Source organism: Molothrus ater, chromosome 7 (assembly GCF_012460135.2).
Source record: "Molothrus ater isolate BHLD 08-10-18 breed brown headed cowbird chromosome 7, BPBGC_Mater_1.1, whole genome shotgun sequence".
NCBI lineage: Eukaryota > Metazoa > Chordata > Aves > Passeriformes > Icteridae > Molothrus > Molothrus ater.
The window spans coordinates 11,882,662-11,897,133 of record NC_050484.2 but is presented as its reverse complement, the minus strand read 5'-3'; positions in this window follow the sequence as shown (position 1 = coordinate 11,897,133).

Below are 14,472 nucleotides of genomic sequence, written 5' to 3'. Positions count from 1 at the left end.
AAACTGCTACATCATGTCAGCTGTGGTGTGGAGGTAATGGAAACCCTGAGTGCCTAGTAAAGCTTCAACACATGCTGGGAGGTATAGGAAGATCAAAGTCAGTTGACATCTGAATGAGGACAGGGAAGGAACAAGTATGTGCAAGCTCCTGCCTGCCTTGTCTGGTGAGGCACGATTAAAAAGCACAAAACACTCATCAGTTTTCCCTCAAAATACTAAGAAAGCACAAAGAAGGATTCCTTTAACCTGAGCGAAAGTAAGTAAAGGAGAGAGGCCTGGAAAACAAGGCCAAAAATAACAAATGAAACTGAATATAACAGGAATAACAGAAATAAACAAACCCAGACAAGCAGTGGAGGAGGAATGAACACACTGTTAATCTGTCAAGTACACCGTGCCCACATCAAACTACAGAATAAGCCCAGAGAAATACCCAGCCTCCTAGCTGAGCAAGGGCACCTGCTTGTTACCAAACAACACACATCCCTTAAAAAGTCATATTCCTGGTAAGCCAGGGGAGGAGGAATTCAAGCACAGAACAGCTGTACTCATTCAAAATACTGCTAAGAGGAACAGTGGCATCTTATGACTAAGCTGGATACGGCGCAACCAGCACCAGGCTTGAGCAAAAATAGCCCAGTGGAGATGAGAGGCAAGTAGAGACACCAGTACACAGCTCTCCTTCTGGCTCTCAGCAACTGAAGGGTGCAGAGGTGATCTCCTATAGAGCCTAGATTGAATAGAGGCAGGGAGACATTTCTACAGAAAAGAACAGAGGGCTGGAAAACCAGAGAAGCAGCAGAGCAGCATTTCTGCTACGCTAAAATGCACAAAGCTAGCAGACCTTCCAGTGGCCACAGGGGAGGCCTGGAAAGGGATGGGAGCATTGCCATGGCTGGCCCTGATAAGGCTCTATCTAGGAACAGGAGAGGGCTGTGCAGCCGAGAAACGGGTCTGGAGGAGTGCGAGAACAACAGGATAACATCAGGCACTTCTCACACAGCTGAAGGACCGCCACTGGTCATCAGGAGACAAGTGCAGATGGGAGACTTTAAAGTGGTGCCAGAAAAAACAAGCTACAGCCAGGGTCGAGGAACATGGGATCCAACTCCTTGTTGTCAGCAATTGTGGTGTATACATTGCTGAAAACAGATGCAGTGCCAGGAAAATCCAACTCCCAGCATGAAAAGAATAACTTAGGAATGATAATGAGAGAAGCCAAAGCAACTGTGACTGTGAATTAGTGATTACATAAAAGTTTTTATCTTAAAGTTATGTTAGGCCAAATCCTGAAGTAATTTTTTCATCCAAGAGTACTCCCTCGAGACCCTGTGATTTGGCCACAAAATGCTACATTAGAAAAAAAAAGAAAATCAATAAAAAATGCTCTCCCCCCAAAAAAAGCACAACAAAACAAATATTTCCTTTTTATGCTGGCTGGAAATTCGTAGTAGGCAATAGCTTTGACTGCCATCAAACACTTCTGCAGCAGGTAGCTGAAGTGCCACCATCCAGCATCACCATGAAGGACAGGCCAATCTTCAGGATTTGGTCCCTTATGTGGCTGCTACCCAGGGAAGTGGGAACTGTGGCTGTTTGGTACGAAGACAAGTACATGTTATTCAAGCTCCCTGAAACAAGTCAGGTACAATCCACATCACAGTTCCTCCCACTCGGACCTATCAAAGCTACTCCTGAAAAACTGAACATGCAGAAGCCTGGGTACTGCCATAAGGAAACGTAGCAATCATTGCTGCCCACCATGTGCTGAACAGCAATAAAAATGTGTTTTAAAAATAGCTGATCTGGGAAAAAAATACCAATGTCTCAGTGGCAGGCTCAAAAGAACAGCAAAAGGATTCTCCCTGTCCCATTCCCTGGGCATTACTGAGCTCAGCAGCAGCTCTGAGCTTCACACCTGGAGGACTCAGTGTAGTCTCAAATAGGGCACCTGCAAATTGCAGAGCCCAGTAAGTCCCAAGGAGATGCAGCCACAATGAAATACCTCTCACCTCCCAGAACCTCTCCCCATTCCAGTTGGAGATCATCACACGCATGAAACTTCCCTGCTCATTTTTTGGATTTGGCTTACCAGAAGTAATGTGCTGCCAACCTGCAATTGCTAAGGAGGTATCAAAAATAACATGAGAAAGTGAATATTTGGAGCAGGAGACACACCCTTCTCATGACAGATGACCTGCTGTAAAGGCCCTTACAAAAGCAAGGCAACGTGCTCAAATACCTGTCGTAAAATCTGAAGCTTGAATGCTGTGCAGCCAAAAATCCTGGAAATAGTTCTTTCAAATCATGCAAACACTTTGGAGATTCTGAGAGAAGAAATAGCTGGAAATAGTTTTAGATAAAACAACCTTCCATGTCAGCTGGCAAAAGGCAAACAGATGGATTAGATAGATGGATAGATGGGGCTTAAAGCCACTTTTGTCTCAGCAGTGGGCTGGGCTTGTGTATGCAATGTCTGAAGGCAGGATATCTCATTATCTGACCCTTAAATGTTAGCTTTATGAAATCATATCAGATGAAGCTGCAGCCTTCAAAAGCATCTCTCAGCTTGGCAGGACTCTCGCCTTCCTCCCAGCAGGGCTGGCTTGGTGCTCATGCACAGCCCTCAGGTTCTCCCCTGCTCAGAGCATCAGTCCAGCTCTGACAAAGCTCAAGGAGGTTTGTTAGGGTGCAGGCAGTTTCACAAATACTTGGTCAAAACTCTTATGTTCCCATAGTGCAACAGCAGCAGGATGACCCCAGAGGGTGAGAAATGAAGGATCCTGTGAAGGCTGTAGGGAAATCCCCCAAACCGTGTTTGATATGTTTAACAGAAACACACTGAGAGCAGGATGTGATCCACACAAAACAAACCACAGTAAGCATTCTGTATTTTTCATACCCTGTGCAGCTTGAGTAAAGGTGATGTTTAGTTTTAGCTGTGCTTTTGATGCATGAATCTAAAGAGGCCAAACTGAGGCACCTCAGAAGGGAATTACACCTTGTTTGGTGGGGATGGGCTGAGGCACAGGTGTGCAGGAGCCCTTGCAGTTTGCTTTGAGCCAGACCCCGCTCCTCACCCCTCTCGTGCTTTCCTCATTGGGTGACTACAATGGGGGTAGGGCTGTCCCCAGCAGTGGCAGCTCAATGCCTGTGATCTTTTCACAAATTGCAAGGACCATAGTCCCCACAGGCTCCCTCCGGAATCTCATCCCCTGGGACTTCAGTGGGTCACTGCCAGTGAGACATCCCAGTTCTGCTGGATCACCAGCCAAAGCGAGCCACAGTCTCTGCAGCATCTCAACTGGTGTGAAGAGATTACAGAAATCTGGAAAGACTAAAATAAGTACATGGACCAGGAAGAGTTTAACTTTCTTCCTGAAACGCATTTTTTGCTGTATTTGAACCATGCATCCCTGAAGATTTCATGTCAAAATGGAATTGTGCAATGAATATTAAATGTTTATCAAGAAATTCACAGTTGAAAGTGGTCTGCAATGACAGATCAAAAAAGAAAATCCCCTCCGCACCATTTGTATTCTCATTTTTTATGACATATTAATTCATCCAGAAGGACTTTAATACTCACCTTTTTGCTTTTCACATCAGACATTAAACTTTGCCATCTTGTTCAAGAAGACACTGAGTTACCAAAGACATGGCAGGATTACACCATCAACGTTGCAACATCGAAGGCCTGGCATGACTAATCCCCATGTAAATGGAAAAAGACCAAGGATGAGCAGTCTGTGCAGTGGGTAGGTGCAGAGCCAGACAGTCTCCTCCAGCCCACAGGTGCATGGGAAGCATGTCCCATTCACACAGGAGCAGCCTTGAGTCTCTGCACCCTTTTCCTTGGGTGCCTTCATGGGGACAGTGGCACACGTGGCCCTGTGGCCACAGCAGGGCTTGCCTTGTGGTTGTCCCGCTCATATCAGGAGAGTGGCTTAGGATAAGGGGGTTGCTCCCAGGATGAATGTTGGATTCTTTGTTTGCTTTCATAAGCATGCTCATGGGAAAAAATCCCCCTTTGCATAAAGCATAAAACCACTTTTAACTCTGGTCTTTGAAAGACAAGCAAAACTGTCTTCCCTGTACAAATGGCACATGAGAGAGCACAGAGATTTTGTGGTCCATCTTAGAGAAGTAGCTGCCAGAAGAAGACATCATCAAGCTGGCTTCTCCTTCCTGTAGGCATCATCTTGTGATGATTCACAGAGCCCAGCTGAAGGGCATTGATGATGTGTCTGTATGATGCAACAGCAGAGCTGTGTCAGATCCAACACCAGAGCACTACTTTCCAGAGTAAGGACACTCATTTTTTTACTTGGCAGGACAGTCTAACCAAAAACTTGTATGAAATTGGCCCAAACTCTTCCCTAGCAGAGAGCAGGGGTGGCTGATAGAGGTTCCCATGAGGGTCACTGGGCTCCTGTCTCTCTCCATCTGAATTCAGTATTTAGGGGGAGATGAAGGCAGGACTTGCTGTTTCAAGGGACTTGCCCTCACAGGGCAGCATTTCCTGTGGTTTCTGCCATTGAGCTGACAGCACAGGGACCAGAAACAAGAGATGTGAATTAAAAATAGAGAAGAAAGACCTGAATCTTTTGCAGGCATGAAACTTGACTATGGGTTGCCAAAACAGTTCATTGCAGCAATTTCTGAAGGTCAGAGCATCATGAGGGGATAGCAATCAACAGCTGACAGCCAAAGGAAGCCCAGATGTTTAAGTTGCATGTTGAGGAAATTTGATTGAGAAATCAGAGAAAGCACAGATTCTGTTATTCTACATCCAGAATTTTTTTTCTTTTAGGTTAAAAATGCACTTGAAGCTCTTTTTTTGCAGCGTTGACCTGAGCAAAAGCAGTTGTTCAACTGTCAGAGTTGTGAGCTCCAGTGATTTATTCAACTCTCATGCTAGCTGGTATTTCTGACAGCTTGGAGACTCATGTGAATAAATCAGCATTTCAGCTATTATCAACCTAAGTTTCTATACATTCTGCTAAAACAAAGGAAAATAAACTGGTCCTACAAATGTGTATACCAGGAGTCAGCCAAACCCCAGGCTGCTACCTGAAAAAAAGTCTTTTTTTTTTTTTTTTTTTACTTGATGGTATGGTGTGGGACATAACCAGTCTTGTTTCTTAATGCCTGGAGTTACTTTTAGATGATACCCTAGATTGTACCTCCAGATTGCACAGGCACACTTGGACTGTGTTGTTACATTGTCACAGGCTCTGGTGTCCGCAGTACCTGCATTGTGACTCACGGCAGCACCACGGGGCGGTGGAGGATCATCCACCACCTCTGGCATCCAGTCAGGCCTTGTGCAAACCTTCACCAGGATCAGCAGGAGATGGGCCTGCTCTCACTGCCTGTTGCTGGAAGCCATCAGGAGTCTCCAGGAAATGCCAGTCAGAAAGGGCTGGAGGCAGCAACAAAGGAAAAATAAATCTCAGCCTAGCATATCTGAAGATATTTAGTACAAAGGAATACTTACAAGTCCTGCTTTGTGCTTTAGGCACAGCATTTGATAAAAATGGTCTTCTCAGCCTCTTTTATTGGCAAAATGATGCACATCAGTTGGACTTTGGAAACAAAAGGTGAACAGTCTGATAGAACAGATGCCTGGTTCCTGAACAAGGCTCTGACCCTCACTCCAGAACAAGTGTCTTGAACATTTGCCTGTAAGACTGAGGCCATTTACCAGTGCCTTTCAAAGCGAACAGAAAGGTCACCGCTGGCCACAGTAAGAGTTTGATCCAGATGAAATGCTGCACCCAACTCAGTTTTCTACTGATTTTTCAAGAGATAATAAGCTTTTACAAACCTTTGCAGAATGAAGACTTTCACTTGTAGCTCCACTGACTTCACCATCCTGCCCCAACAACATAAACAAAGCCAATTACCTGAGACTTGCAGACTACCCCGGCCAGGACAGCAGAGTCTTCCTGTTTCTACACAAGAGGAAGTATTTCCTGGTTTGCAAGGTGTGCTCAGGCAAAAGTAACAGCTCCTTTTTTTTAATTAATTTTGTTGCTATTTGTATCTGCACTTTCTTTCATCATTTCAGGTGCACAAGTTATCAGGAATATCTGCTGCAAGGCATAAGCAGTGACAGTTCTCAATTCTGCCTTCCCCTGCCTTCTCTCCCAAAGTATATGTGAGGCACTTTCCCACGGATGCTATTTTGATCACCAAAATATTAAACCTGCAAACTCGGGCAGGGAAAGCCTTTCAAATCAAGTGAATAAGCCAGGGGGGAAAAAATAGACTCAGTCATTTCTCCTACCCATTTCATTAATAGCATTCCACTTCAGAAGGGGCACACACAGAGCCAACCTCTCTGGGTGCCTGTGTACAGCCCAGCCCCTGCAGTGCCCCTCTCCTGCCCTCCCTGGCCCTGCTGTGCCCCTGCCAGGGACCAGAGCTGGCAGTGCCCAGGCAGGGCTGCGTGTGGGGCTGTGCTCCAGCCAAGTGTTTGAGCAGGCACATACCCTAGTGAAAGGAGCAGGACTGGTTGTGCTTCGAGATAAGATTGTCTGCCAGGGCTTTGTTGGAGGCAGCCTTGCAGATGCAGGAAGGAAAACAAGCTGTAAAGATGGCAAAAGGAGAAGGAAAAAAATGCCCCAAGGGAAGCAGCACTGGCAGGAGACAAAGTGAAGGGCACAGTAAGGCTGAGACAAACTTGTGCAGCACAAGTTATGTCCTGCATGAAGAATCCCCCGTCACTCCACTCACTTGTGTTCTGCACCTCCCAGGGCAGCCAGTGCTGGGACAGGGCGCCAGGGACCTTGGCAGGAGGTGCTACAGTCCACCCACACCCCATGTTGCCTGCAAACCGTCCTGAGCAAGCAGCTGGGACACTGGCTGTGAGGCCACCTGCAGCAGGGGCTGTTGTGCTCACAATGACAAAACCTACCTAGGAAACAAGTTGTGGGGCTGCTCACCTTGTAAGTATTTCAGTGGCAGCAGGAGAAGCATTTGTTGGCACAGTTTGGAGGAGGATGATCAAATGCTGCTTCCACAGGAGAGGTGACAGGTGAAGTACAGCAAGAACAGCAGAGGCAGCCCAGCAGCCCCTGCTGCTCACAAACCAAGCACAGCACTCAGGCTCTCTGTCACGTTTGCTTGTTTGGGATGCCTGGTTGTTTTTCCAGATTTAGCCTCCTACTGCATCCATGGACGAGGCCCTGCATTCAGTCTGTCCTGTGAATGTACAAAGAGAGCAAAGACCTTCACAGAGGGTCCATGGAGGCGCACCACTGCCTTATAGATGAAGGTTTTACTCCTTGAGCATCTTGCTTCAAGCAAGGCAAGGATTCAAGGGGAAATCCTAGTTCCAGTTTAGCTCAAGCTAATCCTGTGCAGCCCAGCCATTTGCATCCACCTGTCACACAGGTATTTTATTCAGCACAGTTTCCTGGCTTGCCATCTTATGGCCCTTTCTCCATTGCTCCAATCCACAACAACAGGAGGATGGTGTGAGGGCAGGGAGGCCAGGAGCAGCTGAGTTTTACATGTTGAGGTGGGAAACAGCACTGCACAACATGTGGTTTTTGGTTCTCTGCAGTCTGGAGGCTAAAACCAGCACCTGCAGCCCCACAGGAGCCCTGCTGAGAGCACAGGGAGGAGCTGTGGGCTTGGGACCAGCTCAGTCCTGTTGGATTTCAACTGACTGGTGATAAACTCTGGGAGCCAGACAAGACCCGAGACAAGACCCAAGATAAGACCCAAGATAATCCACACAGCTTCCTGCTGCACTTTTTGGCTTGATGCATCTCCAAGTTAAACCAGCACCTTGTCCTCACAAGTGGCTGAGCTGTGGTTCCTGGCACACACCGGACCTGGAGCACAGGAGCAACAGGACTGGGCCAGAGGGTCCACAGCAGTGCCAGAGCACCGGGGGCAGTTGCACACCCCAGGGACCCCAGGGAATGGCAGGGTACTTACAGTGAAAGCCACAGCTGCTGCTTTGTGCCCTGAGGCTCAAGGTCATTTCTTTTTCCAGAACAAGGAAAAGAGACTTGTGCTAAGTGCCTCAGTTTGTTTAATCCACCGTACAGAAACAAAAGCCTGAGAGGTTCAAAGCTCTAGTGTTTATTCTATCAGGCTTATTTCTGGGCTAAATAAACCATCAAAATCTAAATCTCAGCTGAAAACATCTAAACATGCTAGCTGCAGCTAATGAATAGTTAGTGTTTGGCAAAGAAAAAGCATGAATCCATAATTATTGTGAGTCACCTGGAGAAACCAGAGCAGTAGCCAACAAAAAACCCCCTCTGAATAACTCAATGGGAATGAAGATGCCTAAAAACGTGCACATCATCAACACCACATCCTCAGCCCAGGTGAGGCCAGAGGGGGGCAGTTCTGTAGAGGATGTTTCAGCTCCCCACTGGTCACTGACCAAGGACCCCATGCCAGTCTCACCAGAAGCCCATCCCTGCATACAAGGGCAGTCTGACATCCACATTCCCTCCGTGACTCATAGGATTGGACAAGTCAGGCTTTTGCAGACAACAAAAAAAAGATAAAAATCATATTGCTTGGGGGAGTGCCAAGCTATTATTTCACCCAATTAGAGTCTTGAACTGCTGAAAGTTAAAAGGATTTCCTCTGCAAAGAGAACATTCCCCAGCCAGAAAGTCTCCAGAAAGGTACAGGCGCAATAACTCCTGGCATTTGGTCTTAGGAAACAAGTGTCTAGACAAAGCTGCCTTCTTTTGATTTGTTTTTGATGACATTTTTAAAGGATGCTACAGTACAGATCCTAAGACTTAAATTTCTATTTTTACACTGTGAATACCTGTGACAGCTTCACACATCCAGAACACGCTGGAAATTATTTCCACATCTTTGGTTGTTTTATTTAACCACTACAGTCTAGAAGTATTCTACCCCCTGGGGTTCTAATGGATGGGTAGCACTATTTGCATGGATGGGCTGTCAGGCAGGAACAAGAGCTGCCTGCACTGAAACTGCCTCCTGGGGAGACCATGAGTGGGTTTAGCCCCATGTCAGTCCTGCTTGAGAAGCCTCAGTTGATCTGAGGAGCACAAGGGACAGCACAGGGGTCTCACAGGAAAGTGCCTGACACTGGTGCAAAGGTTCAAACACCCCCCCCCCTTTCATGCACTGCAAGTGGCACACCTGGGGCTGGGCACAGGAGCTCTCTCTTGGCATTCCTCACCCACCCTGGCATCTCCTTTTCCATACCTTCTTGCTTTGAACCGAGCAAAGCCACGGAGAATTGTACTAAGGGGAAGGTTTTTACCTTGTCCTGCTGTTCCAGGTGGGCACTGCCAGGCTGGCCGTGAGGAGGAAGCCTCTTCCCTTGCCACAGCACTGCCCATGGTTGCTTCAGCATGTTGCAATACACCGATTGAGCAACTGGCAATTATATTGCATTTATCTCTATCTGCAGTGTTATGGTGTTACATTCACAGCTGTCTAAACAGGAGCCTGCCTCCCATCCACGGTAACTTCCATTTTGTGTGACCTTGCTGATCCTGCAGCAGAGAGCAGCACCAAAGACTGAGCTCATGTTTTGGGGCTGTCCCCCCACCCAACCAGTGCCTCAACAGTTTTTAAAAAGTCATTTTAAAACGTGCTTCTACATTGCTACAAAAGCAACTTTATTACCACCCTGCAAAAGGAAATGTTTTGTGTTTTGGCACAGCCAGCTTTAGATCCTTTACAAGAAGGGGGAGCTCAGTGTGGCTGCCCTGGGACTGGCTGGAGCTTTATCAAGAGAGATTTCATCATGGACTTAGACAACCTCGCTCGCAGCCATTGTGCTGTCAGACAGGTTTCCTTCCTCTTCTTCCCAACACTTCTACATCACATCCTATTTAGAGCTCTTACAGTGCTTCATAAATAATGTGATAATGAGAGCCCTGTACACTTGTGGGATTTGGGAGGCATTATCTCAGTTTTTAAGAGTGGAATATGAAGATCAGAGATTAAAGGTGGCAAGTCCAATGGGCTGTGATCCAGACAAGAGTTCTAATTCATTCCCCTTATATTTGGAGCCCTTTCCTGGCTTACAAAGTCAGCCCAGCTTTTCCACTTCTTCCTCCTAGCATTTCTGTCCTGCCCCATCCTTTCTGTTCAGGGTACCTCCCAAATTTTACACCAGAACATGACTGTCTGCCACTCACTGTATTTTGCTTGAGGTCTGTAGAGACAAAATTGCTGTTTCCATTGGACAGTAACTAGGATGAGAAATTAAATATCAGAAAATCTGTTGTAGATTAATACTGCTGAAAACTTGGGAGTTATTGAACATAGTGATGCTCACCCCTATAAGAGGAATAACCTTTTGCTTAAGAAATGCAACAAAGTGCAAAGGACATGAAAAGAAAATGAAAGCTCAGAGCTAGGGCTAACCCTTGGAGGGCAAGCGCTCACTGCAGAAGCTCCTGGATTTCCTGCAGGGGCTAATTAAGCATAAGGAAATGCAGGCATGGATGGAGCATTTGACAGCACTCCATGTTATCCAGAAGAGGCAGCCTCCATCTCAAGGCATCAGCAGCTCTGTGGGGGCAAGGCTGATTGATGCTGAGGGCTGCACGTCACACCCTGTGGCTGGAAAGGCACAGAGGCTGAACCTGACACCTCAGACAACAAGACTTCTATTCCAAATTTTAAGCTGCTCCAAAAGACAACATGCTGCTGTGCTCCTCCCTGAGAAACAGGAAGCTACTGCTGAGCTGTCTATAGTTTATTATAAAATTATTATTTTTTCCAGTGAAAGTGAAGCCTTGCTGAAGGACCACACAGGCACCAGGATGCAGCACAGACAGCAGGAAGCCAACTTGTGGGATTTTCCATGTGAAGAAATAGCTTGAGAGAGATGGAAGAACTGAAGGTTTTACCTGAAAAATCCCAGTGGTTCTGTCCCTCCCACAGTAGGCAGGCTTTGTGACCCCTGAGCAGTTACTGCTGACTTCACACCAGGCACCTCTCACTGCAGGGACACACAGAATCCCAGGACAGCTCTGGAGAAGTTCTCCACTGCAGAGCAGAAGGGCTCTGGAGTGGTACACAGTGCCTGCCCATCTCATTCTGACACAGGGAAAAACGGGGTGCCTCTGCTTGGCTTCTGATGCCCAACAAGAGCTGCTGCACATAGGCATGGACACAGGGCAGGCATGCAGAGGATGTGTGTCTGTGGGTGCTAGGAACAACTTCAGGATGGCTAGAGCAAGCAGGATGCCTGCAGGAGACCAAAGGGAAGTGCACATTCATGGCCTCTAGGCACTGGGGTGAGGGGCTGCTGCAGGGCAGGGCAGGGCTGCAGCAGTGCCCCCCAATGTTCCCATGAAAACAATTCCTCATGCACAGGGAATGCTACCAGGCAAACTCCCAGGCAATAAACAAACAAATAAACAAAATCCCCAAACATCTGTTTTCCAAGACTACAGTTTTAGCCTTAAGAAAACACTCATTTCCTGACAAGGGCTTTCATGGTGCTAAGTAGCAACTCAAAGAGCTGGATGATGTCTCTGGTGAGAGGGTGCCCAGCAGAATCAGATGGTGAGCAGCCCCTGCACTCACTGATGCCCACCCTGCAGAGCAGGGATGAGAGCACAACACACAGCTATTCTGTTCCAAAAAAGAAAAAAACAAACAGAAAACTCCACTAAAACCAGACCAAACAAAACACCCAACCAAACCAAACAAGCCTCCACCAAAATCCAAACCACTAATTTTGCCAGGTGCTTTGCAGCTGACAGCCAGCATGGCTTTCCTTCTGGGTCAGTGTGAATGACAAGGAGAAACAGGTAGGAAATGTCCAGGACCTCAGCCCAGAAGCTGCCAGGCACAGAACTGGTCCCCTGAGGGAACACGAGATGTTGTCACCAGCACACTCAGAAAGGCTGCACTGTCACTAGATGAGCACCTGGCAGCTCCCAGAAGGCTGGGCTGGTGGTTGTGTCCCTGGTAGCAAAGTGGAGGCTGTGTGGAACCCCTTCCCCTGGTAGGGGCTGTAAGTGCTCAGTCCAGGGGACTGTCAGCTAGGAATTTAAACTTACTGTGGGCTGTGAAGGAAGGATACCTACCCTTCCAGCTCTCAGTCAACATGAGAATAATTTTCAAAAGTCATTTTATATCCCTTTCAAACTGCCAACCATCCCTTTGAAACACCCTCATTTACCCTCTTCTAGGCTTAGCTCTAGTTCATCAACCATTTTCCACTGCTACTTTTGGCTTAGAGTAACCCCTATTGGTAAAATGCTCTAAGGATTACATTATTATTTTACATCCTTCTGTTCTACAGGTCTTGCTGTCTTGCTTTAAATGCCATCATCAGTCTGGCTAACTCTTCTTTCTGCATTCAAAATACTCAAAGCCTCTATCTTTAACTTTAGTTCTGGGATTTTGATTTTACTTTATCAGTAACAAAAGATCCATTTTTGGATGAATCACCTCCCTTACTAAAACTAGTGACCCATAGTTCAGGCTCTACATAAATGTCTTTGATGCACAGTTGCTCCTTACAGGAGAGGCTACACAAGCCTCAAATCTACTGTAAAGAGATAAAAGGTTTGGGTCCCAACTAAAGGCCTGTCACACTTCTTAGGTAAGAACCACCACTTCTCTGTGCAAAGAGGCTGCAGTATTTCCCAGCTATAACGACAGGCTTTATCATTATTTTAAGGTGCAAGACTGCCCATAAATGCCTAAAGCATCGTTTGTGGAAAAGCATGTGTGAGAAAACCAATCTTATCAGCCTGAACTGATAAGCAACCTGAAATGCAGTGACCTGGCCTACAGTGACTGCAGTCTATCACCACTGTTTATTTTCACTGATGATATTTAGCACGTGAGCTGAATACACTTACCAATGTTTCAGCAGTAGCCCTTGTGGGTAGGCAGCTCATTGTTCTGAGGATGAGGAGTTTAACAGCTCAAACCAGAACCCAGAGTACTTATTCCTTTACCTGCTTAAAAGAGGTGATGGGCAGATGTGTGTGGTCTATCCAGCACTGAAAAACTTCAAATTTGCTTCCTCTTCTCCACCCAGCATTTCTGGGTCACAGACATTTTGAAAGAGAAAAAAGTAGAAGCTCTAGTTAATTGTGTATTAAAACCAACATTCCCAGCATGGAGCAGGAGAGGAAAGACATGCTGCTTCATGACCAAGCTCCAATGGGCTGCCTTGGGAGATGGAAGCTGGTCTGCACTGGACACTGGCTTGCAATGATAAACCACTAAAATGTGCTACATAAGGAAAGAGGTGAATCTCATTCCCTTGTTATAAAAAGAATAAGCAAAAGGAAGGAAAAAGTGGCCATGCAAAAATAACCTCTCCATTTCAATCCCACTGATTAGATCTACTAGCAACTGATGTTCATATGAATTTTCTGATTAGGGTAAATTATACATGACAGTTTCTTGAACAGCACATACATAATTTATCTGATACATCTGAGAAGAAACTACAGTAATAGTTCAGAGAAAACTGAACTTTATGTCTGGTAGGACTCCTGTTTGAAAATGCATTTACAATAAAAAAACCTAAAGGCACTAACAGTCAACTCTTCTATTTCATTATGAATACTTTTTAATACTTTTGCTGCCCATTTAAACATTTCAGCCTAGATTCATTTTACTTGTCTAGCAAAAAGCAGATTGCCTGAGTATACTGAGACCATTCCAGTTTATCTCACTTACAGCAGTTAAACTCACTGCAACCTTCATAAGGGGGGAAAAAAGGCAGTTCATATTCTTGATACTGGTAGAACAGTGCATGAGTAATTTGTTACCAATCCATTCAGGGATCCACTTGCTCTTGCAGGCCACGAGCCGTGGGCAGTTCAGTACCAAGGAGCTGCTCAGTAAGCAGCTCCAGTATTCCAGAAAAACCATCAGCTACACTGGCTGCAGTTACCAAAGGTTACTCAGCTGAAGAAACTCATTTTTGTTCAGGTAATATTCTACCCACTACACATGAGGGAAAAAAAATCCTTCATAACAATTAATAAACTGAGTGCTAAGCACAGTTAAAAAAAGTTTCCTTTCCCACTATAAGAGCTTTAGAGTCTTGATCACATGATGCTACTTCAGTGCATCTGTATTCCCACAAGAATGGCAGAATTAGCAAATGGCTGATTTCTGCTACTAATAAAACACTTGTCTTTTCTGCTTCATTATCAGATAGCTGAAGTAATTTTGCCTTGGGTTTGGCTTGGTTGGGATTTGGTTTTTTTTCCTTGGATTTTTGTTCGTTATTTCAAGGGTTTGTTTGGTTCTTGCTTTGTTTTTAAATCAAATGGGGGAAACTGCTAAAATCACCATGAAGCAATTTGAAAGCTACCTCACATTTGTTCAAAACATGCATCTGAATTTTGTTAGCCAGTGCAGCAAAACCAAAACATTTGAAAGATGCTTAAAAAAGGTTTTATCAAGAAAACTACAGTGCAGACTTGGTAACACACCTCAACTGTTCAAGGCATCTTTGAT